General features: G+C 44.8%; 1 protein-coding gene across 1 annotated transcript in view; it reads right to left on the bottom strand.

The window, feature by feature from the left end:
- Nucleotides 1-27,170, bottom strand: part of CDYL (chromodomain Y like) — a 101,056-nt gene that overhangs the window by 72,917 nt on the left and 969 nt on the right.

Genomic DNA, 27,170 nt, shown 5'->3' with positions numbered 1-27,170 from the left:
CCAGGCCCGGCCCTTACAAGTGAGGGGGCCTGAACCTGAAGCCCCACTAAGTCCGGGTGCCTTGCAGCCATCGCACTGTGTGCTGGGCAGATGTCCCACTGTGTGCCGGGCAGATGTCCCACTATGTGCTGAGTGGATGTCCCACTGTGTGCTGGGCAGATGTCCCACTATTCGCTGAAGGAGTCCTCTGCAGTAACCAGATGTACAGAAATGGCCACTCAGGCTAACACTGGGACTCATACGTTTCATCCTATCCTAGGGCAGAGATCCTGGTGGAAATGCACTCGTGAAATCCTAGACAATTAACTGGGGAAAAGGTCTCGACTCTAGTGGTGAATCATTCCACACAGACATGGTGATGATGAAATCTGAAAGGAACTCTGGCTTAGTCAAGCGGTCCTCTTCACATAATCACAGTCACTAAAGGCACTACGAGGCTCAAACCACTTTAAAAAGCCCAGCACCCTCCGAAAGGCCGAAGATACCTTCCTGAGAAATCAGCTGGGAACTGACCCCTGAGTTGAGTCTTGCTGAGCAGTGCTGGGAAGTGTTCACTACAAACAGCACAGCAAAGGGTGAGCTGTGTGTGTGTGTGTGTGTGTGTGTTTAAGAATGAGGGCTTCACCCCAGGGACCAGAGGGAGTCACGAAGGCAGAAACAGACGCCACAATCAAAGTCAAAGGCCAATGCGGTGGGGCAGGCAACAGATAGCACCAACGGATGACATCCCTACCATACACTCACACTCTTAAAACTTGAAGGACACAGAGCCAAAATCTGATAGAAGAATGGGGAAAACATGTGAACAAGCAATTAAAAAGATATAAAAATATTAATGTACATATTAAAATGTCACAAAAAAATACATAACATATGAAGAAATATTGAGACTCACAATTAGAGAAATTCAAGTCAAAAACACTGAGCACCTTTCAAGCCAGGGCAAAGTATGACAACACGTCCATTCTGCTGGCGAGGATGTGGAGAACGCATACTCTCACAGTGATCCTGGGGATACAAGCTGGGACGAGGTCTTGTGGAGAACTGGGCCAGAGCTCACAAAACCACACCTGCACGTACCTTCGGACCCAGCATCCCCACCTGGAGGAACCTATACTGAAGACAGACCCTCCCAGCATCATATAACTACATGTGCAGAAGGTTATTCACTGCAACACTGTCTACAACTGCGAAATACCAGTTATGCCATGCACAAGGGAGTGGTTTTACAAATTCTGGTTTATACTTTATAAATGCAATTCCTATGCGGCTATTTTTAAGATGGGGATGATCTGCATACACTGATTTGGACTGACTCTCTAGTCCCTAGACTGACGGCGAAGTGAAAAACGCAAAGCAAAGCACAGAACAGCGTGGAGAACACGCTACTTCTGTTGGAAGAAAGAAGATGCAAGAAAGCGCATAGGCATCTGGTTTGTGAAGGAACCACACATGAAAGACACACTGGGCACCCACGGGGAGGCGCAGGCAGGCCCCGGGTCGGAAGACAAGAACTGAACACAAAACACACACTCCGGAGTTCAGGAGGCAGCAAACTTCCTCATAAACAGCCAGACAGTAAGTAGCTTCGCTCTGCAGCCTGGTCTCTGAAAACGTTGCGAAAAACGTGTTACAGCTCGGTGTAACAGCTCAGTTGTGACAGTAACCTGGATCCCGGCAAGAGACCAAGCAGCAGTTGGAGAATAGAAGAACTCAGGTTTATTACACCAGCTGGCTCAGAGAACTTAACACTCCAAGCTCCGGACCCCAGCTGTAGGTTTACACAGGCTTTTATAGGCTGCCAGTTTTACTTTGCAACATCATATGCAAATAGAGTATAACAGAAGTTGAGCAACCAGGAACAAGCTTTGTAGAAATGGACCAATCAGGAGTGAGAGAAATAACCAATCAGGAGTGAGCTCCATGCAAATAAAGTACTACAAATGGACCAATCAGAAGTGGAAGTAATACCCAATCAGGAGTGAAGGAAATAACCAATCAGAAGTGAGCTTAGGGAACCAATAGAATTTTAGGGGCAAGTAAGCCGTTTCAGAGGCAAAAAGTGAGATAGAGCCTCTGGGCCAGGGAACCGGATGGTGCTGGCAGGAGAGTAGTGACCCTGCTCCTGGGTCCTGCCGGTCTTTTTTATGGGGCTTCCCGCCTCATTACAATGACTGGACTCTGCCACTGGAGTGAGGAGGGGCCCCAGACAACAGAAACAAACGGGCAGGTGCATTCCAGTAAAACTTCATTTACAAAAACAGGAGGTGGACTAGGCTTGTCCACGGGCCACAGTCCACTGACGCCTGGTCTCGTGAGGAAGGCTATTTCTCACAAGGTCCCAGTTAGCAATTCTGAAACTGCTCATATGTGCAGACGAGACTTGAGCAAACATATACTGAACAGTGACCAGACTTCTCACTGGTGGAGAAAGAAGCTGCAAATAAGGTAAGGAGAATTATTAGCAAGAATACTGTGCTGCTGGGTTGGAAACGGAGGTGGTCACAGCCTGAACCCTGGTGGTGTCAGTACAGACGCAGAACCAACGAAGATGTGCAGGTTTGTGTGGGCACGGATACGGACACACGGACGTTTCCACAGCTCCACCCATGGGGAGGGTCCAGATGCAATGACACCTCAGTGGCAGCGAGCACAGCCCGTGGCCAGATCGGGGTTTCTAAATGCCGTTCTCCAATGACACCAGCAGGGCTCTTTGAGGAGGTGGCTAATTCCAGGGCTGTGCAAGGAAATTTCAAGGTGAGCCCCAAGCATCTGGCATGGCTGAAAATGAGGACGGGCTCCAGAAAGGAGAGGGCGGGAGCTGCCAAAAGGCCACGGGAGCTTCCAGGGGCCAGAACTAGAGCCATCTGACTAGCAAAGTAAGGGCATCGGGTTATACTCATTGAGTTTTCAAAAACCGTGATTCCATAAAGATATAAATCACTGAATGAATGAATATACAGAGAAGAGACAGCTCCTCCTTTACAGAAAAACTCCAATTAATAAATGGAAAAGAAAGGAGAAGCAAGGGAAATAGAAAGTCAGCAGCAGGTAAACCCCACAGATGTGCCTACTGCAGACAAGACTCGCCAACGGAACGCTAAAGGGACCGGGAAAAGTTCAGGGAGAAAGAATGGATCTGCGAGTCTCAGAGTTCCCTCCCCCGAGACATGTGTTAACCACAAGGTGGGGAGCATGGCAGACACCACCTTACCCAAGCGACTGAGGTTAGGACCAGCAGCAGTGAGACAATGTCAAGTACCCTTCCTCCTCCTGGTGTGATGCGTGAAGGTGTTATGGGCCAAACTGTGTCCCCCAAAACTCAAAGTGCTAACCCCCAACATCTCAGAAAGTAACTACCTGGGAAGAAGGCCTTTAAAGAGTAATTAAGTTAAAATGAGGGTGTTGGAAAGAGCCCAAACTCTCTGACTAGGAGCTGTACCCACTGCCGGGCTGTACCCACCCTGAGCTGTACACACTGCCAGGCTGTACCCACCCTGAGCTGTACTCACCACCGGGCTGTACCCACCCTGGGCTGTACCCACCCGCCGGGCTGTACCCACCCACCGGGCTGTACCCTCCCAGGGCTGTGCCCACCGCTAGGCTGTACCCACCCTGAGCTGTACCCACTGCCGGGCTGTACCCACCCTGAGCTGTACCCACTGCCAGCTGTACCCTCCCTGTCTGGGCAGTTTTAAATTTTAGAAAGCTCACCCTGGGCACAACACAGACAGTCTCTCAGTTACAAACGAACCCTCTCGCCCTGCTGGTGGCCCTGGAGCTGACGCCGCGGCCCCCTCCGCCCGCAGAGGGTGCGGGGGGCCGGCGCCCGGGGCGCCCCTCCCGCAGCGGCCCGGCGGGTCCCCGGCAGGCGGTGTGCGAGGCCGCGCAGCCCCCTGCCCAGCCGCCGGGGCGCGACAAGCCTTCTGCAGCTGCCGCTTCTGTGTGCGCCAGTCTCGCCGGCTCCTGCAGCCTAATAACCCTGGACGTGAGGTGCCCCCTTAACCAGCGGTGCTGTCGCCTGTGGACGGACGGAGCCCGAGGCGAGTCCTGGCACCACCTTCCTGCTGTTTACACCGATCCCAATCCTCTTCCGTAACCAACCACCCATCTTCACTGCCAAGAGGGCTAGACTAACAGGAGTTACCATATTCGTCTTGGAAACCTCTAAAAGTAAAGCAAAATTTATGCATAAGTTTAGAGAGAAAAGCTAATTCACTTAGTGATTAGCACAGTAATAGGTTTAGTGTCCTGAGTTAGACCTGGGCTCATATGGATTATTCCCACTCAAAAGCACCGTCCAGTTTTGTCTAATTTTTTATCTAGTTTGAAAATTTAATTGAAACCTTCATTCTAGCTAAAATCACTGTTAACACCATGGAGCTACTATGAACAGTTTCTCCTCCTTTTATCACATTCAAAACAAACGTAACTAAACTCAATGTGCAAAACCATGTCAGATGTGCAAAAACTAACTGCAGAATAGTCGAGGGAAATCTCTGTATAATCTCCTTCCTAAAAGGAAACAAGGAAAAAAAGTAGAAAAAACACCAGTAGGAAGAGAAACCTGGAACACGTGAGATAAAGGCACAGAAATGTGACAGACACTTACGCTGAACGGGCCGATAGGTCTACAGAATCTTCTGATTTTATGTTCTCATTTAAGTGATGAACTAAAAAAAAAAAAACCCAAACATTAAGTCTAATTACTCTTCTTCAAGGTTAATTTGTCACTGAGAGATGTCTCCTCAAAGGACTAGCAATGTCTAAGTGGTGTGGGTGGGGAATGTGTTTAGCAAAAGAGTTTACCCCTTAACAGCCACTTCTGTGTTAGTCAAGTCTGAGACACATGCTAGAGAAAGACCAGAGGGAGGGCTGTTATGCTGTTCAAAGGGGTGGGGAGAGAGTATTGCTAATTTAATCATGGAGAAACCGTTTAACTAAAAATCGGAGCACACCCAACAGCTTGAGCTGTCATTTCACCCTGGGAGAGGAGGAGGCAGGTGTCAGGGACTACAGGTTTGGTCAGAGGAGGTCTGGGTGACGGGTGAGGATGGCAGAACAGAGCCAGGACTCAGGAGGGACCAGGCCACATTTTCAAAGTGACAGAAGAGGGAGCTCTGGAGCTGTGACTTCAGAAAACCTGTCCTGACCTGCCCCCTTTCCTAAAACGCAGAGACTAATCTCAAATAAAAATGAACAATAGAAAAAGAAGGCTGGTTGAATCTTATTCAAACATATGACAAGAAAAAAAGAATGAACAAAATGACCCTATAAACAATGAAAGCACGCAGGAAGACATTGTTCTCGAAACAGATAAACTGTCCCCTAATGTTTCAAAACAAACCAAGAGTCAATTCTCTGTAACAGCAGGAAGACCAAAGAGGTCAAGAGAACACACACAGATAACATTTATTAAAAAATGAATGGGAAGAAAAAACCTACCTAAAAATGGTGTTTACCAGGCAGTGAGAGGGTTAAATCTCAAAAACTACAAACTTACGGGGTAAGAACTGAGAGTACGTGGCTTCTTGGCTTGAGGGCACTGCCCAACCCACAAAGTGAGGGCTGCAGAGACAGGGGCTGGGAAAGACAGAGGCGGACCAGCTAAAGGTGCCAGGCAGCAGAGTTCAGAGCTGGGGAAGCAGCTAGAAATTCAGAGCTTTCAGAAAGCACAAGAACTACAGAAGGGGTGACACTCAAATTCAGAGCATCAAATGCTGAAATCCCGGGCTGACGGCCGAACTGTGGATGCTCAAAGGAAACCAGGAGTGGCCTCGGGAAAAAGCAGTCAGGGACCAGGAAGAAATCTTCTGAAAGGGTAATGTGGACCCAAACCTGTGAATGCGATGCTCTTTCTCAACTGTGCTCAGCTCGGGCTGCGAAAGGCTTGGAACCTCAGAACACAAAGCCATGCTGGCACGGCAGCTGGAACCCGGGGGCCCTCAGAGCAAGCCCACTTCTACCCGATGCTAAGCCAGCTTCCAGGCCCTGCAGGCACCAGGGAGAGGCAAGGGGCCCTAGAGCAAAAAAAACACCAGTGGAAAGACAGAAGAACAGAGCAGGGGTATAAGGAAGCACCCGTCCCAGGAAAAACAAAACTCAGTTTGACCCCAAGCAATTTAACTGCTACAGCAAAACCCCAGTGATCCTCAGGAGAACACAAGAGCCCAGGGTCACCACACATCCAATTTTCAACTAGAAAAGCAAAACAACACAGAAAATTGTGACCCGCATGCAAGTAAAAAGACAGTCAGAAGAAGCTGACTCCAGGTGAGCCCAGATGTTGGATTTAACAGACTTCAAAGCAGCTAACAAACAGGTCAAAGAATTTGGAAAATATGCTCAAAGAATTGAAGGAAAATATGCTATCAATGAGTGAACAGATAGAGCAATATCAACACAGAAACAATGAACAAAACAATGAGTAAAACAAACTCAGCAGATTCGCTAAACAAATGGATGCTTTCATCTAACATCTGTAATAAAGCTGAATAGAGAAGAATTGGAAGAAAAGAAAAAGAGATGGACAAAAAATGCGCAGACTTCAAAGACACGTGTGACAACAGGAAGCAGCATGTTAACTGGAATCCCACAAGAGAAAGGAAAATAATTTTCTGAAGACATAACATCTGAAAAATCTCCCCAAAGCTCAGCACACCTCACGCAGAATCAAGACAAATAAAACCACTAAGACGTACCTCAGTCATCCTGCTGAAAGCCAAAGATAAAATCTTGAAATCGGCCAAAGAAAAATGACATCTTTATACACGAAAACAAAGACAGTAAGAACATAAACTGGTTTCTCATTAAGAAAGTAGAAAGTCTGAAGACACTGGGACCAAACGTTCAAATTGCTGATGAAGGGGGAAAAAAAATCTGTCAACCAAGAATTCTTTATCCAGCAAAACTATCCTTTAAAAGTGAAGGTGAAACAAAGACATTTTCAAGTAGAAAACAATTTATCACCAGCAGATCTGCACTACAAGAGATGCTAAATAAAGTTCTCTGGTCTGAACGGAAATCACACTAGACGGCAACTTAAAATGTACAGGGAAAAATAAAGAACACCAGAAACAGTGATTACTTGTGTGTGGTAGGCCCTTTGTATCTGTGGGTCCCACATCCATGGATTCAACCAATCGTGGATTGAAAATATTTGGAGGAAAAAAATTCCAGAAAGTTCCAAATAGCAAAACTTGAATTTGCCACACTGACAACTATTTAGATAATATTTACATTGTATTACATATTATGAGTAATCTAGAGATGATTTAAAGTATATGAGAGGATGTGCTCAGGTTATATGTTAAGTACTACACCATTTTACGTTAAGAAACTTGAGCATATGCAGATTTTGGTATCCACAGGGGGGCCCTGGAACCAGTGCTCTGTGGATACTGAGGGACGACTGAATATGAAATGTATAAATTTCTTACCTTAGTTTCTATAAAAGATGACAGCTTAAAGCAAAAATTACAATACTACTGGCGAGTTTACAAGGCATATAAATGTAACACATGACAACACTGAGAGTAAGAGGAGGAAGTAGAAATACATTATAGGACAAAGTATTTAGATGTAATATATATATAACAATAATTACTAAGAAGGGAAAAATTGAAATATATTATTGAAGAATTTCTGCATTTTACCCGAGGAGATTCAATACCAATGCTAAGCAGACTGGGATAAAGCTAAAATGCATCTTGTAATCCCTAGAGAGCAAACACGTGCCCCCCTCCCTGCCGCCACCACAACTCAAGCAAAGAAATATGGCTAAAAAACCAACAGAAAAAAATTAAAAAGAAATTTAACTTTGACTAACACAAAAACCAAAAGAGCAGGCATAAGACAGACAAAAATCTTTCCCTAAAAAAGTAGAAAATGGTAGGCCTGAAATACAGCCATACCAATAATTACTTTAAATGTAAATGGACTAAATGTTCTCATCAAAAGGCAGATTGGTAGATTTCTTTAAAAGTAAGAACCAATTACATTCTAGCTTCAAAAGAAGCACTTTATAAAGACAGAAACAAACTAAAAGGCTGAACAAATATATATCAAAGCTAGAATGGCTTTATTAATATAAAACAAAATAGACTTTAAGTATTAGTACAGACAAAAAAGGTCATTTCATAATGATTTTAAAAGGTCAACAGAATAGTACATTGGTATACTCATACCAATATTATAAACATATACATATGTAATGACAGAGCATCAAAATATGCGAAGCAAAAACAGAAGTAAAAGGAGACAAATGCATTTTCATAGTTGGAGATTCTAACGCACTTGTCAAAAATTGATAAAACCAATTTTTAAAAAATGGTACAGATATAGGAGATCCAAATAACAGCATCAACCTTAATTTACATGATATTTATGAAACACTCCACTGATAACCGAAGAGTTATATAACCTTGTTAAGCGCACACAGAACAGTCAAATACTGTGCCATAAAACAAGCCAAAATAGATTACAAAAAAATTAAAAATCTTAAGAGAAAATGTTCTGACTACAATGGAATTTTTAAAAAAATCAAAACCAGAATATGAAAATTAAGCAACCTAACTCTAAACAACCCATGGGTCAAAGAAATCACAAGGGAAATTAGAACCTGTTTTGAACTAGACTAAAATGAAAGCACATCAAATTCTGCAAGACACACTACAGCAGGGCTTGAAGGAAACTTACAGCGTTAAATGTTCATATTAGAAAACGAGAAACCCCTTAAACCAATGACCTAAACTTCCACCTTATAAAACTGAAAAGAAAACCAAATTAAACCAAAAGTGAAAGATGAGTAATAGAGAAGCAATTATCTGCCAGTGAATCCAATACTTTTACTTTTCTTTTTCTGGTACTGGTGGGGTCATTAGCATTACTTCCTTACTTATTTTCATGGCAGTAGTGGGGATTGAACCCAGGACCTTGTTAATACTAAGCAGGCACTCTGCCACTGAGCTATAACCTCCTCACCAATACTTTTAGATAAAGTAAATTCCTTTAAAGACATAACACTAAAACTCAAGAAGAAATACAAGTTCTGAGTAGCTTTATATTTATTAAAGATAGCATTCATAATTTAATGTACCACAATGAAAATTTCAGTACCAGATGGCTGCACTGGTGAATTCTAGTAAATATTCATGAAAGAATTAAAACCAATTTCAGAGAACAACACAACCGATTTCAGAAAATAAGGGAATGCTCCTTAACTTTCTTTACGAGACCAGCGTAACTTTGACATGAAACAAGGAGAGAAAATTACAGACCCATAAACTTTATGAACACAGACACAACAATTCCTTAAGGCATTAACACAGATCAGAAGGACCAAACATCCTCAGACGCATTCATATTCAGATCAAAAGTATGTCATATCCACTCTTAGACCCACAGTAATAAAACTGCAGAACTCTCAAGGGTAAGCAATCGTGAACTACCAGAGACTCAGATGCTTACAAAGGAAAGAGGGGGAGATGTTTCATCAGCTGCAAAGCTAATAAATCTTAATTGTCAACCTATAAAATTTATACCCAGCTAGAAAGCCATTACATAATAGTAATATTATCTTTAGATGTACAAATATCAAGAATTTACTATCCCAAATCTTTACCAAAATAATCACCAAAAGATGTAAATTCAGTCTACTCCTCAATATATGCTGAAGAGAAGTGAAAAACCTCTACATAAATGTTCCACATAAAAACCTCTGCATAAATGTTCATTACAGCATTACTCATAACATAGACACAACTCCAAATATCCATGAATTGGTGAATGAATAATCAAAATGTGGTCTAGCCCTCAAATGGAATATTATTCAGCCATAAGAGAAATAATGAACTGATATATCCTACGACATGAATGATTCATGAAAACAGGTGTTAAATTATTAGCATACTATAAAAGTCAGACACAAAAGCCCACATATTGTATGACTCCATATATATGAAATGTCCACTACAGACAAATTCAGAGACAGAAAGTGGACTAGTGCTCCCCAGGGGTGCAGGGGTGTGGGGTAGGGACCGACAGCTGATGGGTACGGAGTTCCTTTCTGAAGTGACGAAATGTTCTGAAATCAGGTAACGGTGTAAGTACAACTTTGTGAATATACGAAAAACCACTGAACTGTATGCTTTAAAAGGAGGAATTCTATGGTATCCAAATTATATCTTAAAAAAGAAAAAGAAACAGAAAAAGAAAGTAAGTAAGGTGCAATTCAGGAACAAAAGTCAGTCCAGACAGAAAAGAAGGGATAAATGAAGCAAGCATTCAAATGTAAAGCTAGAAATTTTAAATAACCTGTGATTTTTAAAAAATTGTTGGTTTATTTTTAAAAGATAGAACATGTACTAGACAATAATCTTAATCTAGTGGAGGTGAGGTTGGAGATTTCAATGAAGAGTTACTAGTGAGCTGTGCCCTTGCTGTGTCCTCAAGGAAGACAGATAAAAATTAACTATTAAATGCATATCTCATTATATTAAAAATAGAAACATTCTCAATGAGCATAAGACAGGGAGAGCAGATACACTCAAAAGGTAAAAAAAAAAAAACTATGTCACATTTTAGTAGAAATCACTGAACAATTTGATCATTCAGTTTAACAGTTAAGCAGAATCTAAAGAAATTAATGGGAAACCACAAGGTCAGGCAAAGAATCTGTATCTTCCGACTAGCAAAAGAATACTCAACCCACAGAGAAAAATCTCTCAAACCAACAGACAACTAAAAAAAAGGAAAGAAGGATAACACCAAACATTAGTAAGTCCAAATATTTCAGATATTTCAGAAAGCATAATACATTAAACTCATAAAAGACATCACACTGAAGCCTGCGAATCTCACTATATGTTGCTTGCAATAGACACTTCTAAATAAAACCACAGACTTTTTTAAATTAAAAAGGAAAAAGATATGACTAGCAAATAATACCCAAAATAAGTTAGTGTAGCAACATATGAAAACAAATTTTAAGGGAAAATTTCATTAACAGGAGCCCTACATATTGAAAGTACAGTCACTATTCCATAAATATCTATTTGATGCCTATGTATATATCTGAACTCTAAACCAAACAAATCTTGAACTCTAATCCCCAAATAAACCATTTTACAAGATCAAAAAAGGAAACTCCCATGAAATAAGGATCATAAAGACCATTCTCTGACCATGATGTAATTCAGTTAGAAAACAGCTAGTAAAGAAAAAGATTTTCACTTTAAAAATATCTAAATTTAAGTACATGTAAGTACTCAAAAACAAAGTCCTTGTGGTTGTAAATTTTTTATACTTTTTGAATTTTAAAACATATGAATAAATATCTTAATAAAAAAGTAAGTGAATTTGTTTTAAATAAACAAAGAAAATGCTAAAGATACTTGAGATTTAAAAAATAAATCAAACTTGTATGAAAATAACCAAACTTGTATGATGCGGCTAAGGCTGTATTTACAAGGTAATCTTATAGCCTTCATGAAAGAACAAGATGAGCAAAATGTTCAACTCAGTAAGCCAGTAAAAGAACCAGATAACTTAAAGAAGGCAGAAGAAAATAAAGAGCAAGAAAGAAAGAACAATAGAACGAATCAATAAGATAAAAAACTTAATTCTTAAAAAGAATCAAATAAGACAAAAATATCTGTAAGGAAAAAGGCATAAAAAAATAAGGCATGCTAAAGGTATATAATCATAGAGGTATATAATCATATAAGGTATATAATCATATAAAGGCATATAATCCAGTATAGATTTTTAAATATCCTAAAATATTCTAATATAAAAAGCTTTAGGCCACAACTGAGTTAAGAAATAGAAAGCACCAATAAATCAATACAAGATAACTCCAATGAACAAACAGTCCCTCTCCTATCTTAAAAGGAAACAGAGGTCCAGATGATTTTAAATGCAGGTAAAACAAAATCTTCAAAAACAGAAAATAAAAAAACCCCCAGAAGATCCAAGGATTCTGCAGCTGTTTCAGAATAGAAAAAAATATCAAGTCGGTTTCCTTTCCTTTAAGTGACTATTATTAACACTGATTATGAAAAGAATTTAATAAGGTATATAAAATAATACACTGACTAAGCAAGGTTTATCCCAGAAATGCAAGGATGGCTTAACACCAAATATATTAATACACAACATTAAAATATTAACAGGAAAGAGGGGGTAAAATGACAATTTCTAATAAATGCAGAAAGCACAGTCCATGCAACTTATTAACCATTCGTGATTAAGAACTCCTCACATGCTAGAAATAAGAGAACTTTAACCAGACTTTAAAAAGGCATCTAGCAACCATCTACAGCTTTTACTTAATAATAAAGTTTTTACAGAATTTTCAGAATTAGAAATAAAACACAAATGCTTGTTGTTACAACTTATATTCAACATTGTACCAAATGGTCCCAGCCAAAGAAATAAAATAAAAAGTAACAGGTATGAGTTTGAAGAGAAAGAAATACAACCATCCCTATTTGCACAAGACACGATTATCTACATATAAATCCAAAAGAATCTATTAAGTTCAACAAGGACTAGATTTAAAGATCAGGCATAAACAGCCTTCTTATGCACAAGTACTAACTAGTTAGAAAATGCAACTTTAAAGAGGTCCCACTAATAAGAGCAACAAAAACTATAGTTTTTAGGAATGAAGCTAAGAAAAGGTGTGCAAAACTTTTTAAAAGTGCGTAACAAAACGTTACTGGAGGACAAAAAGGTGGGAAGAGGAGAGCAAGTGAGGTTCCTCTTGCCAACCCAGGTAAAGCTACTGCTCGCCCTCCCTCCCTGATCCCTTAATGTCCCCTCTATTAGCTCTTTCCCAGCATCACACAACATCCGATCACTTCTCTATCTCAAAGCAAACAAACTCTGGAGCCTACCTTGCCGCCCAGTTCCCTTTTTGAAAAACTGGTCCTGAGAACTGCCTATAATCATCACCTCCAATTCCTCTTTTCCGGTTTTCTCATGAGCCCATGCCAGGTCTATGTCCCTGGGCTCCCTAGAACAGCCGGTGCCCAATCTAACAGTCCCGTCTAGCTCCTCAGCAGCGCAAAACACAGTGGGCCATCCCCTCCTTCTGGGAGCTGTCTCCACCTGGCTTCCGGGGCTCTGCTCTTTTCTCCTGCTTTCCTGGCCACTTTCTTCTCCATCCTTCACTGCATCTCTAGCTGCCCCCAAACTCTAGATAACAAAGTCTCCAAGACCCAACCTTCACATCTCTTCTCTCCCAACATTTACTCCCTGGATGATTCGGTCCCTCTATGGGTTAAAAACCCACATGCATACACTGACATCTTCCAAATGATCCCCTGCCTGAGCACATGCCCTGAGCTCTCAACTTGCAGAGCCTGTTGCTGCCCACACCTACGCCCGGATGTACAAAGGCCATCCTGAGCTCAACAGCCTAAAACCCACCTCCTGCTTATCACCTATCAGCCCTCGCGCGGCAACACCCCAGCCAAGCCCTAGGCAGGGACACTTGCCTGAGGAACTGGCCGAGCCCACGCTTCCAGCTGCTCAAGCCTGAGAAGCCTGAGTTCTTCCCACTCTTCCCATTTCATCACTTTCAGCCTGCCACTCGGCTTCCACACACCGTCATCTTCTGCCTGAATTCTCTGCCAGCCTCCTGATCAGCCTCCCTGAGTCCCTCCTAGTCCTACTACGGTTTGGTCTCTGTCTGGCATCCAACATGACCATTTACTATTTCTAATTTGATTACCTCACTCCTCCAGGGGCTTTCCTTCTCAGTAAAAATAAAACAAAGTATTCAGCGCATCTACCAAGGGCCCACCTGGATCCCACCAGCCCCCTGACCTCACATACCATCCCTCTCAGCCTCCAGACACAAAGGCCTCCTTGCTGCTACTTAAACTGGCCAAGAACACGCTAGCCTCAGGGGGCATTCCTTGGCTTTCAAGTCCCCGAAGTCACCTTATCAATGAGGCTTTCTCTGACAATCTGCATAAAACTAACCCACACCCCAAGCCACCAGCCGCATCCCACTGAACCTGCGGCCACCACTAGCATGTCAGCTCCTTGACAGGACTGATCTGTCGGGTCCACTGCTGTCTCTCCAGTGCTGCAGGGACCCGAAGGCACAACGCAGCATCAAGCCCACCCCAGCCCTGCGTGGTTTCCTGTGTCACCAAGACGATCCCACCATGGAAGCGGACAAACGCATCCAAGAAGCGCCTGAGATGCTTTTCAGAAAGAGAACAAGATGAAGATATCCAGGAGGGCAAGTTTCCAAGACTCACTACAAATCCACATTAATTACAATGGTCTGGTGTCACCAAGAAAAATCGCCAGGTGAACAGGAGGAAGGGACCCACACATAAACGAGACCTCATATACGGTGGAGGGGGCAAGTCAGTGGGGGAGAGATGGACTCATTCAATAAACAGAGACAACGGATTACCCACAGTTAAAACCAAATCAGATCCCAACTTCATACCGTCCAGAAAACAACCTGCATGCAAACCAACTGTACTTCCATAAAACATAAAACTGCGGGCGTTTGCTACTGTGAGAAGCAAAACTTTTGGACAGAAAGATAGAACACAATGATCCTGGGGGAGGAAGGACTCCCTAAACAAGAAACAACATGAGAAACACAGATCTGACTGCACCGAAATATAAAATCGCATCAATTTGGTGGGTGAAATATGTTAATTATGTTTCAGGTTTAAAAGCCTTTAACGAAGAGGGAAGACACAGCACAGATGAGAAGATACTTGCACCATAAATAACAAAGATGAGCATCGATTACAAAGAACTCCAGGAAATCAAGAAAAACGCAAAAGAAGAACGGACCGGTAACATTGAAAGGTTTCCACAGGACGTCCCACAATTCCTGCAGCAGTAGCGCCTAGTGGCGCGTCTGTGAGACAGCACGGATACAGCTCCGTTCTCGCGCTCACGGTGACCTTCCGCCCCCTCTCCGTCGCCGCCCGCACGGAGCCGTCCTGAACGAGGTCCTCTACCGGCTGCGGTGCTCAGTCTGGGTGCCGGAGCCGGGGGCGACTTTTTTCTTTTTTCATTTCCACTTTCTTTTCTCAATAAACACGCACGGGGCCTCTACGTACAAACCGCGAGCAAGGTGGCGTGACTACGAAATGCAAAGCACCTGCCTGCCAAGTGCGTGTCAGCCGGTTCAAGGAGCGACCTTAACGGGGCGAACTCTTATTTCAAAGAGGCTGCTGGTGACACAGAAGTCTCAGAGCTGTCTCCCCGTCCAGGGCTGCCCTCGGACGCCGTCTCTGGAATGTCCCCCGTGGTGCCCAAAATCCACAGAAATGAATCTGGGAATGAACCAGAGTAACTCAAAACCAGGAAGGCTGGTGAGCTGAGGTGACGACGCGCTGTAAATGTGACGCGGCTTCCCACAGACACAGCGAAGTGTCCCGGTAAAGGGCCCCCACGGCCTCAGGCCTGCCCCCGCTGCGTCCCACCGGGTCTCAAACGTCTGATTTCCCACTTGCTAAATCTACTTGACTCCGAGGACTCGGCTGTACCAGGAATGACGCTACTGGTGACAAAAATCACATGCTGGTTTCTCGGACATTGGAGCTTCCTGGTTCTTGAGGGTGTGACTGCCTGTGGCTGCGCAGGAGCCCTTTAAGGTCTCTACTGGCCTGTCTTCTCCTTTCATGTGGTCTCCAAACACGTCTTTTTTTTCTTTTAAAGAAAGAGAACAAACTAAAAGTGATAGTAAACGTCAAATCATCATGTTCATTCATCATCTTTGTAGAAACTTTCAAATGATCTTTCGGACCAATTTCTGGAGAAGTGGAATCTCTGGCCTTGCCTCCGTTTCCACTGATGTTCTGTGCTTCGTTATAGACACCTGCTGAACTCAAACTCTTGGGTGACAGTCAAAGGCTGTCACCCACGTTGGTGTGTTAAGTTCATGCTCCTTGCAAATCTGCTTCATCTTGTACAAAGCTTATTCATTTTCTACCCTATAATTAGTCACTCCTTTTTAGGTCCATACAAAAGCTTTCCATGCTGCTGTGCACAGGAAACCTACTGGCTACCTTAAAATTACAGGTAATTATTGTGAGCTTCCACAAGCTACACTAGCAAATGTCATTGTTTTAGTCACCTCTTCTCTACATCTGCTGAGTGATCCCCGTGTGGTGAACACGGAAGAAAAGGCAGATTAGGACGTTAAGATCCTGTTTGTTTTTTGTGACTGAAGTACCATCCTCTGTTAACTCTGGTACTACAAAGAGTTTAAGAAACCCTTATAACTCCAGTCCTCATAGCAAGAACAATGAGTGGGTTGTTTTTTTTTCTTTCCTTTTCTTTTTTTGGTTAAGATGTTACTATGTGCCAGAACAACAGTATCTCCAAATACCTCAACGTAAACCCTAAACCACCAAGGCACTACCTCTCAAACTCTGAGAAACTTTCATAAAGCACGCGGAAGATCGCCCGCGTACGCGTAAACACAGCATCGTCAAGTCAGTGTTAACTGCACATCAAAACTTTAAGATTTAAGCAATCTTCACATTTAAAGGGTATCGTCATAAAGTCTCTTCAAGAACATTTTCAAACGCCATTTTTAAAAAACACACAAATCATTTAAGGATGTTTACTAAACAGCTCCTGCTAACTGCTGCTCACATGTGTCCCAAAGAGACGGAGGGAGCGGTCAGTCCCCTCCACATCTGCTGCTCTTTGCATCATTCTAACGTCTCACACGTAACAGACCAGCAAAAACCTGCCCGGATGACGGGTCCTGAATGGATAATGACGTCCAGCAGGAGTGAGAAACCCGTTTTCTACTAAGGACAAACCAGCTACAGGGAAAACGAGACGGAGCACAAATACAAGGGTAGCTTCGTTTAGTCTGAAGGTTGATTTGTTTGGGGAAGATGGAAGGGTACTATTGTTCGCTGGGTTTTTTCATTAAACTTCTGTAAACAGTTCAAGTCCATGTTATGTGATGGGGGAGGGGGTCGGGCTCGCCCACTGGCTGGGAGGAGAGGCGGGGAGGCCAGCACGCGGGCGGACAGGCCAGCAACACCTTACCTCATTGCCCTCCACCCAGAGTGAGAAACCACCAAAAATGCAAGAGAGCTGAGGAAACCCCCCCGCCCAGAGTCTTAGTCCAGTAACAGACCCCGCAGCGATCTGCAGGCCCAGGGGCCCGGGCTGCACAGGTCCCCCAAGCAGCCCTCGTGCGGCTTTCCAGTCCCTCCTCCCTGGCAGCAGGTGTGTTAGTGCGAGTCTCTGGGGACCCTGCCCACAGGAATTCAGAGGTGCAGGGGGGCCGGGGGCTTGCCAGGTCCGGGAAGCACGCACAGGCTGCAGGGAGGGCCGACCACGGGCCCGGCCAGGTCTGACTCCTGCATCCGCCCCGATGGGTGATGCTACGAAGCACAGAAGCCTCACTGAAAACCAAGAGCTTCTGACAAGCAGTGATGCCCGCTGCATCAGGAACAGGAGAGAAGGCAGCCCTCACCTCTGCTGGGCCCCCTGCCAGCTTCAGAGAGCACCCAGGGCTGGAGCTGGCCTCCGGTCCCCGGGGAGGGGGGCATGGTGCCCGGCGGGGGGCAGGTTCTCCAGACTCAGTGGAGCGTGGCCCTGGGCTGTGGTCCCCTGAGGCGGGCGTGGGACGGTTCCAAATCCCAGAGAGGCAGGAGGGGGTGGAAACATGGGAGGGACGGGAACTTCCATCTCAGGCCTGGTTCCCCAGCACCACCCAGGAGGGCAAGGGGTTCAAGGATGTTTGGTCTTTGGCCTGAGCCGGGCGGCAGTTCTCAGGGCCCCTCGGACTTCCCAGCTCTCTCCACCAGGGCTTCCTCCTCAAACGCTCAAGGGAGCCCTCTTCCCCAAAGGGAGCTCCACTTAAGAAAAAGCTTCTTAAGTCATTCACCAGACTCTGGGGCAGGCCCCTCGACTGCAGCAGAAACCAGGCAAGAGAAAGGCCCGAGGGGTCAGTTCTCCTTTTGGTGGGATGATGCCAGCAAGAACCTGGGATTCAGAGCAACCCTGCCCCCCTTCACTAGGTGGTTTTGGCCTTTTCCTCTCCAAGACCACCTTCTTGGCAGAGCTGCGGTGTGGCGCCGGGTGGCACTGCCCACTCAGGACCACAGTCTCTCATCTGTGGACCTGAACCAGGTTCCTGGGTCAGCAGGGCGCGCCTGGCCTCCACGCTTCTCCCGCCCAGGGGCACACGCGCTTCAGCAGGATCGCATGCCTGCAATCCTCTGCACTCTTTCTACGTCATCACTGCAATTCCATCACTTTTATCAGTTCCGGCCTGGACCTAGTCAGGACAGACTGCTTCCCCTGGGAGAACCCTTTTAGCTCTGTACCTGTCAATTTAATCAACACATTTTCAAAAAGCTCGTGTATGAGCTGAAGCTAGTGGTGTCGAATAATGGCATGTAAAATGATTCCGGGGGAAATTCCTCTCACCCGTATGTGCCAAGGAAAGAGCCCTACAGATCCTTTTCCCGGGAGCACCCCCACCACTACACACACACCCCTCTCCGTCCCTGAAAAGGATACTGAAGTAATCATCTACCTGTTGCTTTAAGCTCAAAAGCGCATCTGCATCTAGGAGGGGCCTGAGGCGTAAGGCTGGTGGGGGCTGCTCCCTGAACTGCACGGATAGAAAGCAAGGTACTTCCCCGGGCAACAAGCAAGTGCAGAAGCCATGTCCATGGTCCACACAGGATGAATGAAGCCTCGAGTCAAAGGGGACCTGGCTGGGGGATGGAAATCAGGTTGCAGGTTCCAGAGCTGGACACGGGGCAAGAAAATCCAGGAGGGAGAGAGGGATGACGGACAGAGACGCCTGAGAAGACAGTTTTCTAAGGGGGCTCTGGCCCAGCCCGGGGGTGGGGAGGAATTACAAAGCGGGCGGGGACCCCACAGATGCTCCCAGGACACTCCAAAGAATGGCACCATTGCTCCTCCAAGCGGAGAATCAGCAGGCAGACCTGAGCACCCGGCAGTAACACAACTTCAGATAAAGGACAAATCTCTTTAAACTTCAACGGTAAAAACTATTCAGAAACAAGATTTTTTTTTAACCTTTTACCGATAACTCAATCACGTGCTCTCGTCTACACCTCACCACATCAGCTGATTCTTCCTTTACCAAGTGTCATCATGGAGGATGGCCCGGCAGTTCCCTGCTCACACCCCGGGGGGCGGAGGGACACACGTGTACACAGCAGGGGATACAGAGTCAAAGTCACCAACTCACAGCTCATCTTCCTGAAGCATCAACCCGACCCAAAGATTTACGGAGAAGAGCTAATGGCAGTTACCCTTAAAGCGCATGATGTCAAGCCCCAGCCACTCCGTGCAGCACACACTGTCAGGTTCAGGACAACAGGAGAATGAGAATTCAACAACAGGCCAGCCGGCACTCCTCCACCCCCACTCCACCCCTACGAGGACACCTGCTCTCTATCTCCCACCATTAGGACTACTTGGGTGCAAACTCTGGAAAACATACCATGAAGTTAAACTTTGCTTTGTCACTTATATCCCCAAACTTTCTAAAAATCACCTTTGATAGCTCTTTCCAACACATGGCTTTTCACTCTGTGATGTGCTCCCCACCTGCTCCATGGGGTTCAGGAGTCCTGTGATCCATGACCTGGAGGCGCCCGACCCACCTCAAGCACCTCACGAGTAAACTTACTCATGTCAACGCACCTGCCTCTGGCAGCTCCCTTCCCTTACCAATGATCTGGTTCTAACGTGCTAAGGAAGCCAGCTAAGTCCAAGCATGCCATGCTGAAAATAAAGGAGAGACCCAGAGTGTTCAATGTGTACGGGGTGCGACAACTTTTTACAGCCAAGAGGCCTTTTTCTGTCTTGGTTCTCACATATTCTGAACAGCTGAGGCTTCCAGATCAGTTACAGGCTAAGATAAGAAATGCTTCTGCACGCAGCTCTGTGATGCTCTGCAACCCTAAACAGTCAACTACTGATGAAAAATTTTAACATTTTAACCAAAGATACTCATGACCTGCAATCAACACTGTGGGGTTGCATCAGCAAACACTGGCAACTACCAACGTCTTGAAAACATAAGACAGAGACCATTACAAATGGAAGGAGACAAAGAGCAAGGACATTTCCTAAATACACTGCAGCTAACTTCTCCAACTAGGGAGCACTATTGTTAGACAGCCCCCCCATTTTCAGTGTGGGGGGGGTAAATATAAATGCTGTGGCCAACATTTCAAACAGACTTTCCAGGAACATAATTTTCCTCTAAATTATTTGTATCAAGTTTAGAAATAACTTTCCTCCAAAACACCATATGGCTTTTCAAACAAGGTACCTAAATGCACAACTCTCACATATATGGTATAATTTCAAATAATGCAATTCCAGTCACTGTAATATTTGTATTTTAGCTAAAAGTCAGCAATGACTGACTCACACTCACATCCTCAGATCAGGAGTAGCAAGAAACCAAAAGAGAGACAGGTAGCTGGCCTCTCCGGGAGAAAACAGAGCTTAATACCCAGAGGAAGTAACGCATAAGCAAGTACAAATTATTAACAGAGCAAAACAAAAGGTGAATTAGTCACACGGAATTCGAAAGGGAGGCTTCCTGCTCCTGCGTAAGGACTTCCACGAGGGCTGGCGAGCGGGGGACCCACCACTTACTGAAGACATGGCAACACAGAGGTACGGGGAAGGGCTGGGGTGTGCAGGTGTGGACCCAGGGAGCCAACAACCATGGCTTCTTGGGCTCAGACCAGCTCAACAGCCAACCTCAGGTAAAGGAAAGTTAGACAAGATATGCTTACAAACCAAAGCAGGCAGAACAAAGATGCTGAACATTTTGCTTCAGAAGCATTTGCTGTAACTGTGATCTCCATTTTCAGGAACCGTGCCCTTGAAATCTAGCTGATACTTTATTTGCATGCTCAGTATCTTTAGGAAGATCTCAAGTGTTGGCTTAAACCCTCCCTCCCTATTCACGATCCCACAAATTCCAAATCGATATGGTTTCTGGCAAAAAAAAAGCGAACAAGGTTCCAAAGGGCACTCTCACTACAAACAGCTAGATCTTCAGAAAATGTAACTCTTACTACTTCACTGACCCTGCAGGACACAAGGGAAACATGCACGTGCCCAGTAACACCCTCCAACCCAACCACAAAGAACGAGTCAATCAGGCAAGAAGAGACCCACCAAAGATGAAGCCAGCTAGCCACACACCGACAGACTGGGGGGTGCCCAGAGTATTTAGAAGTGAAAAATGTAATTGTTGAAGATTAAAACTCAATAGATGAGTTAAATAGCAGATTAGACTCAGCTCCTGTTTAGACTCAAGGAAAGTCAGACTCAAGGAAATGTACCCAGAATGCAAATGACACAAAAACAAGGAGCTGGAAGGGAGAGGGAGGAGACAGAAGATGTAACAAGTGCCTCCCTGGACTCCAGAGAAGGGCACCTAAGGCAGCAGCACCTGGTAAGACGGCCAGCAACCTTCCAGAGCGAGCGAGCGGCAAGTCCACGAAGAAGCACATCTACTGAGATTAACAAAAGGAAAGTCACAGGGGGCTACACTGTCAAGAGTAAGGACACCAAAGTCAAAGAGAGGATCCCAGAGCAGCCAGAGGCAGCAGACAGACATCCTGCGAGGGAACCGTCCAGACCCACCACCTCAAGGACAACAGCGGCCAGAGGACGATGGGAGAAGAGCTTCAAAACGCGGAGAGAAAAGAACCCATTAACCGGCTTATCCAGAATCAATTCTATCTTTCAAAAATGAAGGGAAAATAAAGACATTTCCAGGTGATCAAAAGACTTAAGACTTTACACCAATAACCCTTCACTAAAGAAATCTCTAAAGGATGTATTTGAGACAAGGGGGAAAAAAATCCCAGAAGACAGTTCTGAGATAGAAGACTGATGGTCAAAGGATCTGGTAAAGGCACCAGTAAAACTATGCCAGGACCGTCCGTGCGCAGTCATCATGCTCTACTTCCTGGGCTTTTTTTTTTTTTTTTTTTTTCATGGACAGTAATTAACACTGGAAAATAACAGCATGTAAGTTCGGGGGTGGATCAGAGGTAAAGGATTCTAAAGTCCCTGCTGTCAGAAGTGGAACTAAAACTGTGGTTAACTTTAGGTTTTATGTAGGTATAGTTTTAAGAACAGCCACTTCAAGCCTGGAAATAGCATACAACTTCCAAACCCAGTCAGTGAGGTTTTAACAGGGTTTCACATCAGCTCTGTGGCTCCACGTGAAGCTGAATATGGACACGGCTGCGGCAGAGCTGGGTCTGGCGAAAATAATGTCAAAACAGTCGATGAAGGGCAGTGAAACTCAAAGGTCTGAACTCAAAGGTCTCAAGAACAATTTCAATACTTCCGGGAGGGCATAGAAACAGATGAAAACTGTCAATCCTCTCCCCCAGAAAAACGCTCTCATGTACTTGAATGGATTTTCAGACCAGTGCAGAAGACCTTCCCCAGCTTAAGCTGGAGAGAATGAAGTCTGTGTGGGAAACAGCAAAGTCAGAAGTTCTCCCCATTCTAGAGTTAAAAGCAGATTCAGATGAGGAACTAAGGGTGAAAGGAACAGAAGGGGGCATACCGTTTTGGGGAGAGGGAATCCGGAGATAGGGTCGTTCCTGTAACTCACCCCTTCTCGCTGAAGTGTAATTCAGCAAGTATGCAACCACTGCAGAATCTGAACCGTGGGAAATAACGACCAGAAAGAAATTCCTAGTTTTAAGGACTGTGCACACCAACCTGACAATCTGGTGGACAAGCATGCTGCACAAGGAGGACAAAAAACAGACATTCCAGAATCCGCCCCTACCTACCTACCGAGTGTTTTTAATGCTCCCTTCCTGGAATGATTCAGTTAACCACCCGTAATGGTTAAAGACCCTGCAAAAAGGACTCATCTGGTCCATCTGGAGCCAGACTTCCACAAAGGCAGACCCCAGCCCCACTTCCCTAACCTCAGCTTGTAGCCTGAGTCGGAAACAGGCCAGTGCAAGCCACAGGCTCTAACTCCACCTGCCTCCCAGAAGGAAGCTTTTGGAAACAGATTCCTGTCTCCATCCAAACACTGAAAACTATAATCTCATAGTTAGGGCCCAAGAATCTGTATCTTAACAGGACCCTCGATGAGGCTGTTGCACCTACAGACACACACAATATAAAAATGCTGACTCCTTGTTCACAAAAACTTGACTCAGACTGGCTTTGTGCAGTTCAAGATACTCAAAGCTGGGAATCAGAACACTGAAAATAAAGTAGTTCCTATAAACCGTGGAAATATGTTCGATGGTTAAAATCATAATAGAGCATAAGGGGGAAAAAATCAACGATTCTTAAGGGTCACAGGAAAACTTATTCGAGTACACGGGAACTGGAAGAAAATTCAAAGGAAAAGCACCTGAGATGCCTCCACACTCCTGTTGAGACAAACACATAAATATCCGCAGCAATTCACTTAAGAGAGTGTGTTAATTTTCAAAACACACACACGTTCGCCCCCGCTACCCCACGATCAAGTCCAGCAGTCAAGTCACTTTCTCTTTTCCTATTTTGGGGATCTCGATCTTAAGAGCCAGCTAACTGCACACAACAGATGCTGGTTTGTCTTGACCAAAATCCATGGAAGATCTCTTGACCTCTGTGACCTCCATTTGAACCACACCTGCAGATTTTATTTATAACTGTGCTTTTGGTCAGTGCACACAAAATTCTTGTGGTGTACAGGAGAAAGGAGCAATCTTATCCCAAAGTAAGGAGAGACTCAAAAGACCCGACTTTCCCCCAAATCCTGAGTATTCTTCGAAACTAATCAACTTTAAGACATGTTTTATAAGCCAAGTATAATTTCATTCTTAAAAGCTTACTTCCACACTTGAAACATGCACGTGTTGGATAAATATTTTTCTCAGAAGGCCGAGACTAGATTGCTAAGATCATACTGAAATTTAAATTCGCTATTACAGTAGTTCTCAGGGAAAAAAACCCCACATCCACTGAGAAAAAGGAATGACTAAGACACACAAACAAAACAGCTGCTTCCATTATATTAGACTGGATTCCTTACTCAGTCCCATGTGAACCAAATCTTATGGTGATTATTTGACCACTAGATAAATTAAGACCCTCTGGATCTCACAGTTTTCTTTGGTGATATAATCAATTTACCTGACACTCTGAAAGCTCCAAGGAAAAAAAGGCTTGGTTTCAGGGTTTGAGTGTTGGGAGGTTTTGTTTCTGTTTAAGAATGGAAGAAGATAAAGATGTTTCGTAAGACACTGGAACCACTGGCCCCTGGGGTACAGCATTTTATCAAGTCGGAATTGCTTTTAGGTGCTAACGTTATTTAGTGTTCGTAATTCTTTGGAGCAGTTATCATCACTCCCATTTCACAGATGTGGACGTTCAGGAGAGGGAGGAACTCAGCCGTTCCCTTTCCTACAGAGAAGGGAGGAGTGGAGCCCAGAGCTGCTGGCTCCAAGTCTAGAGCTGGGATTGGAGCTCGAAAGCCCTTCATCACTGGGCATCCCACCCTCCATCCACCCCAACCCCAGGCTAGACCTCGGCTCCAGAACAGCTCCTCACCTAAAGCAGAGGTGAGCAAACTGAGACCTGCAGGACAAATCCCGCCTACGGCCAGTTTCTGTAGAACCCACGGGCTGACTGCTTTGTACATTTTTAAGTGATTAAAAACAACAACAACAACAACAAAAGAAAGAAAGAACACTGCACGACATGTAAAAACTCTATGAAATGTGAATTTTGCTGTCCATGGACAGTTTTCTTGGCGCTCAGCGCTCACTCCTGCAGGCCTGGTCCGTGGCTGTTGCATCAGACCGCGCAGCCTGCGGGGGCTAAAGTTTTAACAGCCCTCTGGTCCTTTACATTAACTTCACGGACCCTGGTCTAAAGAACGCTTGCCTTTTTTCTGAAAACTATAAAGTTCGTAGCATGAGTAAATAAAAAACCTCTAGGCTCTTCCCCGATTGGAGCTGCTGGAGATACAGAGGGTAAATGAACTCTGTCCTTCAACTAACAGTAGCTCCTCCAGCTCAGGAAGGCTGACCCTTCCATCCCATCTTGTCTCGGTTCTGTTTCCTTATTTTTTATTCACAAGGCATAGTTACAGTAACCACTTAAATATTCACCAAGGACCTACCACCACCTCCCGGGAACCATGCTCAGGGTCGGTGATAAAACCAAGGCTGGGCAATCAGGTACCACCCTCCACATTCAGGGACTGGGGGTGAAGATCCCTGCTCTCACCACACGAATTTACCGCAAAAAGCAAGACTCTGAACTTCCTCCTCGGTGACTATATCCCTGTAGAATTGTGGAGCTGGAGGCCAAACATGAAACTTGTACTTCGATTTGGGCAGCAGAACTGGAGAAAACGCGGCAGGCGATGCCCCAGGACCTGGCCACTAAGACATCTTGGCGCTCTCCCCAGCCCATCCAACAGCCAGTCAGTTGCTTCCTGACAACTGCTACCATTTCTGCCTCACAAGTAATACTGCCTTGATTAAAACAGTCCAATGCTACAGCTTTAGAAACAAAACCAGGCCTCGGGGAGGCACGTCAGATCAGTTAAAACACAACAATAACCATCACTTACCGAGCGCTCTCCCTGGGAATGCGGGTATGCTTACATATTTTTTCACTTAAACCTCACAGCTCTGAGGTAAGCTTTGATCCCAATTTTACAGATGAGGACACTGAGCTTTCAAGGTTAATTTACTCAAGGTGACAGGGCTGGATTTCAACAACCAGGATTTCTGACTCCAGGTCCAGGCTCTCAACCACTCAGCAGAACTTTCAAAGATCAACTTCCAATCATAACATAGTCAACCACCTCACCATTAAATCTACAGAAGGCAGCCTCCTTCTGAACTTCTGGAAGGAGAGCTTAGGAAATTTACCATCAAAGATACCCACTACCTTCTTTACTATCACCTCAACTAACTACACACCTGTAACACTTTTTTCCAAAACTAAAACTCAGAGTCAAAAGTTCAGCTGCATAGCTGGGTCACTTCTTTGCAACGTACTAATTTCTTCCCCAACAGATGCCCTTTGAGGGAAGGACCCGTTTTCATCCTTCACCCGTTCCTGACCCTCTGCAGGGCAAGCATTCAACAAACGTGCTGAATGAACGCAACCTCTGTACAAAATGGAACTTCTAAATGAATTCTGCCAGGAAAGCAGTGCGAAGGAAACCTGAAGCTAATAAGCAAAGAAAAAACTAAATTTAGTTCATAACGCACTAGCGGTAAATGTGCTGCTTCAAAAAATACCTATACATGTAAGGTACAACTTATGTATAAGGTGCTACCCTCACCGAAACACTAATGGAATGGGTTAACTGACTGTGTATTTATAATCACAAAAATGAGTGAAGAGTGAATACTCAAGCTTGAACTATCAAAAAAAAAAAAAAAAATGTAGAAACCAAAATTCCTCACACCCTCATGCAATGTACTTTCCCAACTGCAGTTCTTAACCCCCATGTCTGGGCCTTCCCCAAACAAAACTGGCCTTCCTAGAAGGAAAGCTTCTTGAGAACAGGGAGATTTTTTTTCTCTTTACATCCCCAGAGGACCCAAGATCGTACCTTGACTACAGTAGGGCACAGCTAATGTGTGAAATGGACAGAACGGAACATTTTCAGTGCCAGCTAAGGCACACTGATCACGTACAACGTACGGGGAGGCCACCACCTCGCCATTAAATCTACAGAAGGCAGCCTCCTTCTGAACTTCTGCAAACACTTGCTTTCAAAAAGCAACAGAAAGTTGCTAGAAGGCTATCGTTGTTGGCAGCAGAGCTCCATTCTGTGCCAGCGGCATAACACGCCCACAAGAGAAGACGCCTCAGGAAGGCTCACTGGGAACCTACGAAGGGTTCACGAGGGCCAAGGGGCTCTACTTGCTACAGAGGCTTCCTTAAGTCCCTAAAGGCCCAGGTTCCTAAACGCGTCAAAGAGGTGGATCCGGAGAGTATCCAGAAGTTTTCAGTCTCCTAAGAAGATGGATGTGTCAGTATGCACGTGCAACCGAAGACTCACTTATCCAAGAGAACAGAAAGCCTTCCACGCTTCCGTACTCCCAGGAAGTCTACTTTGCAATACGTCAAGAAGTTACATCGAGGCG

This window comes from Camelus ferus, chromosome 20 (genome assembly GCF_009834535.1).
Source record: "Camelus ferus isolate YT-003-E chromosome 20, BCGSAC_Cfer_1.0, whole genome shotgun sequence".
In the NCBI taxonomy this organism is placed as follows: domain Eukaryota; kingdom Metazoa; phylum Chordata; class Mammalia; order Artiodactyla; family Camelidae; genus Camelus; species Camelus ferus.
This window is presented reverse-complemented; position numbering and strand designations above follow the sequence as displayed.